Source organism: Epinephelus lanceolatus, chromosome 5, assembly GCF_041903045.1.
Source record: "Epinephelus lanceolatus isolate andai-2023 chromosome 5, ASM4190304v1, whole genome shotgun sequence".
Classification (NCBI taxonomy): Eukaryota; Metazoa; Chordata; class Actinopteri; order Perciformes; family Serranidae; genus Epinephelus; species Epinephelus lanceolatus.
Genome location: NC_135738.1, coordinates 31,105,493 through 31,110,973, shown reverse-complemented (window position 1 = coordinate 31,110,973; position 5,481 = coordinate 31,105,493). Strand labels below are relative to the sequence as shown.

At 49.1% G+C, this 5,481-nt stretch overlaps 1 pseudogene; it reads left to right on the top strand.

Moving 5' to 3' along the window:
* Positions 1 to 873: 873 nt before the first annotated feature.
* Positions 874 to 3,716, top strand: LOC117262188 (uncharacterized; annotated as a pseudogene).
* Positions 3,717 to 5,481: the final 1,765 nt, after the last annotated feature.

The following is a 5,481-nucleotide window of genomic DNA, read 5'->3' as shown; positions in this document are numbered from 1 at the left end:
TTTTTTTTTTTTTACCTATTTTGGCACATACATACAAAATCCTCCTGCTCCTCGCTCCAGGCAGCTCCAACTCCGCTCACATGCTCTGAGTCAGGCATCAGAGCCTCTGCGCTACAGCGATAGATGCATTGGCGCTGTCCATGGTGCTTAAGGACCACCAGGATTACAGCATCCCTCCAAGCACCGCAACATATGTAACTTCATTGTTTATGCTGCCCGTGTGCTCAGAAGCACACCAAAAATCCATTTGAGTAATTTCCGAGAAGTAAAAAAAATATTACTTGACTTGGCAGCCCAAACCACTTCTTCTGAGAGGAAGAACCCAAAGCTAGCTACACAACCCACAAAGGAAAGATACCCCCAGCGGTGCCCGAGAGGGGGGGAGGATGAGCACCCCATCAGGACGGACCTATGAATGACGACCCAGGACAACGGAATAACGACGACGACAATACAGTGCATCTACGGAAAGACCTGCAAGAATGAGAGGGGCTTAAAGATACATCAAGGCAGGATGAAATGCTTGACAGAGGCAACGATGACACGACGCACAGAAGTTACTTCTGGTCAGACACAGGAGGAGCCAGGCCCGGAGGCAATCCACAGTGCCCACAGCCTCCTAGTGTCACCAACGCCTGCTGCCAGCAGCTCACCTGCCACCCTAAGCCCCCCCAAGAAGCATAATCTCTTAACAACCCACAGGACCCCCAAAGCCAGCAAGCTCCTGTAACAACTAGTTGTGCTCCTTCAGCCCAACCAAGGATCCAGTGGCCCCAGTCCTCAAAGAGAACAGAGTGGAAGCAGTTTGATGAGGATGTGGATCAGATCCTGGAAGTGACAGCCAAGGGGGACGTGGATCATCGGCTGAAAACGATGACCACCCTCATAGTGAACATCGCAGCTGAGCGATTTGTAACCGAGGCACCCAAGCCCGCACCATCGGCACATGCTCCAAGCCACAGAGCAAGGAAGATCCAGCACCTCAGAGGCAGTACAAGACAGCAGGGGAAGTTGAGAGAGCTGGCCTAGCAGACCTGAGAGCAATCCTAAGGAAACAACTCTTGACCCTGCAGAAGGCAGAGTTCCACAGGAGGAGGCGGAAAGAGAGAGCCAGGAAGAGGGCAGCTTTCCTGGCCAATCCCTTCAAGCTGACCAAGCAGCTCCTTGGCCAAAAGAGGACTGGCCGCCTCACCTGCTCGAAGGATGCCATTAACAACCACCTCAAGGCCATGTACAGTGACCCCAGCAGAGAACAACCGCTAGGCCCATGCGATGCACTGACAACACTTCACAGACTTCAACCTGAAGGAGCCCAGCCTAGGTGAAGTGGAGGAAGTGGTGAGGAGAGCAAGGTCGAGCTCGGCACCAGGCCCAAGTGGTGTGCCCTATAAGGTGTATAAGAACTGCCCAAAGCTACTACATCGGCTTTGGAAGGCCCTGAAGGTGATCTGGAGGAGAGGGAAGATTGCCCAGCCATGGAGGTATGCTGAGGGAGCGTACATACCGAAAGAAGAGAAGTCTGAGAACATCGACCAGTTTCGGGTAATCTCCTTGCTCAGTGTGGAGAGCAAAATCTTCTTCAGCATCGTGGCCAAGAGACTCTCCAACTTCCTGTTGAGCAATAAGTACATCGACACGGCTGTGCAGAAGGGAGGAATACCCGAAGTCCCCGGCTGCCTGGAACACACAGGAGTGGTAACCCAGCTCATCAGGGAGGCGAAAGAGGGCAGAGGCGACCTGGCTGTACTGTGGCTGGATCTCACCAACGCGTATGGCTCCATACCCCATAAGCTGGTGAAGGTCGCACTGGAGAAACACCACGTACCTCAGAAGGTGAAAGACCTCATCCTGGACTACTACAGCAAGTTCAGCTTGAGAGTCTCATCTGGCCAGCTGACATCTGACTGGCACCAGCTGGAAGTGGGCATAATCATTGGTTGCGCCATATCAGTGACCCTCTTCGCACTGGCAATGAACATGCTGACCAAGGGAGCTGAAACAGAATGCAGAGGTCCACTCAGCAAGTCTGGAGTAAGGCAACCGTCCATCAGAGCCTTCATGGACGACCTCACGGTGACAACAACAGCTGTACCAGGAGCCAGGTGGATTCTCCAGGAGTTGGAGATGATTATGGCATGGGCACGCATGAGCTTCAAGCCTGCAAAGTCCAGGTCCTTGGTTCTAAAGAAGGGGAAGGTCATAGATTCCGCTTCAGGCTGGGAGAACATCTGATCCCGTCAGTCACTGAGAAGCCAGTGAAGAGCCTTGGGAAGGTCTTCAACTGCAGCCTGAATGACAGAGACTCCATCAAGGCAACCAGTGCTGATCTAGAGGGCTGGCTGAGAACAGTGGACAAGTCTGGGTTCCCCGGAAGATTCAAGGCCTGGATATACCAGCATGGAATCCTCCCAAGAATCCTCTGGCCTCTGCTCATCTACGAGGTTCCCATGACTGTGGTTGAAGGTTTCGAGCAAAGAGTGAGCAGCTATCTTCGCAGATGGCTGGGTCTGCCACACAGCCTAAGTAACATCGGGCTGTATGGGAACACCAACAAGCTCAGGCTCCCTTTCAGCTCGGTCAGGGAGGAGTTCATCGTGGCACGGGCACGGGAACACCTGCAGTACTCTGGATCCAGAGACGCCAAAGTGTCTGGGGCAGGAATTGTGGTGAGGACAGGGAGGAAGTGGAGGGCAGCGGAGGCAGTCCAGCAAGCTGAAACTCAGCTGAAGCACAAGACCATCCTCGGTACAGTGGCGCAAGGCAGAGCTGGACTTCGGATCATAACATCAACCCGGTACGAGTCTGCCAGCGGGAGGGAGAGGCAGAGGCTGGTGCAGGAGGAGGTGCGAGCTTCAGCTGAGGAAGAGCGAACCAGCAGAGCAGTGGCCATGAGGCAGCAGGGTGCCTGGATGAAGTGGGAGCAGGTGATGGAGCAGCGCGTCACCTGGAAGGACATCTGGCAGTGGAACCCCCAGAGGATCAAGTTCTTAATCCAGGGGGTCTATGATGTCCTCCCAAGCCCATCTAACCTGTGCACCTGGGGCAAAATAGAAGCACCTGCATGCCCTCTGTGTTCCAAGATAGGGATACTGAAGCACATCCTAAGCAGCTGCTCCAAGGCGCTGAGTGAGGGCCGTTATCGATGGAGACACGATCAAGTCCTAAAATCCATCGCTGAGACAATCAGCAAGGGGATCAAAGACAGTCGATGCACCCGAGCTACAGCCAAGGCAATCCACTTCGTCAAGGAAGGACAAAGGCCAGAGAGAACATCAAAGAACTGCTCTGCTGGTTTGCTCTCCACGGCCCGAGACTGGACGATGACAGTTGACCTGGAGAGGCAGCTGAAAATTCCACCACACATCACCCAGTCCAAATTGAGACCCGACATCATCTTGGTCTCTGAGGCTACAAAACAACTGGTCTTGCTGGAGCTGACAGTTCCCTGGGAGGATAGAATGGAGGAGGCACAGGAGAGGAAGAGGGAGAAGTATCAGGAGCTGGTGGAGGATTGTCGGAGGAACGGTTGGAGGACCAGATGCATGCCAGTGGAGGTGGGCAGTCAGGGATTTGCCAGCCACTCCCTGAGTAAGGCCTACGGCACACTGGGCATAACAGGTGCCAACCGAAAAAGAGCCATGAACAACAATGCGGAGGCTGCAGAGAAAGCATCCAGATGGCTCTGGCTGAAGAGGAGAGAGCGGTGGGGGCAGTAGAATGCCACTTGGACACAGGCCGAGGTCTGATCAGCCTCGGTCGGGTCGCCTGGATGAGGGTGTCTGTTGTGAGACCCGAAACACCCAGTGACTCCAGGAAACAACATTGATGATGTGTCCAAGGTAGTGCATCAGAAGATGTTTCTGAAAACTGAGAACAGACTATAGAATAGGACTGACAACCTCTCCAGTGTCTCATGTCAATTAATTAACAGTTCAGCCGCAGTCCCGCCGGCTGGCGCGGTCACTGTTGAGATTCGTTTTTTATTATTAACAAAATGGTTTTTTACTGACCGTATGAATGGTTTTGTTTTCAAATAAATATTTGGAAACAAAAATGTATGCTTTGGTGTACTTTTACAGAGTTTTGCAATATGTATAGCCACCTGTAGGGCCTGTGTATCAAAATGCATAACTTTCAGCAGCGCTCTGCCGCAGTCGGAGGTATAAATGCTCAGAAGTCTAGTGTGTTTCATTTTTGTAACTTAAAGGCTTTAGAAAACATACAAGACACATTTTTAGTAGAAGTCATAGGAAGAGAAGCTTGGAGGTTTTATCTAAACAGAGTTATTTGCATTATAAAAACCGTTGTGGCGGCTCTAGGACAAGTGCACTTACATTGATCACTTCCATAAAATAAAACGAGAAATTGGAGAAGATTGAAAAAACTGTTAAAATTAAATTAGGGGACTGATCACAGATGTATTGTCTCTGTGTGTTTTTACATCTATTGTTGCTTTTAATTTGCAGCTATACTTTAAATGAAGCTGACGTCATGACAGTCAAGCCCCCCCCCCCCCCCCCCCGAAATTCCCTGATCGCAATGACGTCATCAAAGCGAAAAAGCGAGTCTGTTGATTTCTGCCACATTGACGAGCGATTGCAACTGAGTGATGAAGCGATATCAAAGGGGCGAACCAAGCGACAGCGAAAAAAAAAAACAGGTCCGGTGTGAACACAGCTTAAGATAAATATTTGGCTTCAACAGCAACATGGGTGTTGGACATGCACACAAAACAAACTGTGACTGTTCAGTGACTGAACTACATTGCTAAGGCAGATGAGTGGAGCATTAGCTGGGAAAAATCCTGTGTATTCACTTTACATGGAGTTAAAATTAATATAGCATTATGTTAAATGTTCAGTTTAATGATAATAAAATACACTAAACAATTTGGAACTCTGATTAATAGTTAAATTAATCACCATCACCAAAATTACCATAGTAATAATAAAGGCTGAAGGATTTCAGAGTTCTTGACGTAACAGAGGTTGACTAATATTGCACAAGAGTGAATGCATAAACAGACAGAAGGTATGATTCCAAATGTATTTATTCATCACAAAAGCAAGGCTGCTGCGTGCATTAAAGAGACTTAATTCCTCAGTCCATCACCTCTTCAAAGAGGAGAATTTCCCTCACATTTCTGAATTTGCTGGTTCCCTCTGCCTCTAAAATTGTGAACACAGAGCCAAAAACAGCAAACAAAGTGAACAAAAGTAAATCTGGGGTCAGCTTTCACTGTCACTGGCCATAATGTTTACACACCATAACTGACAATTCTTGCACATTATACCTGTAAGAACTTCAGTAATAACAGGATAAATGTATTTTATTTCATAGCTTAAATGTGACTATATACAAGGACATGTACCTTAGAGTACCACACTTCCCTGTAAAAGCTAAGTCCATTCAGCATCACAGTGCTACATGAATGTCCCCTTATTTTTTATCTGATCTTTGAGACCTTTGCATAAAAATTAT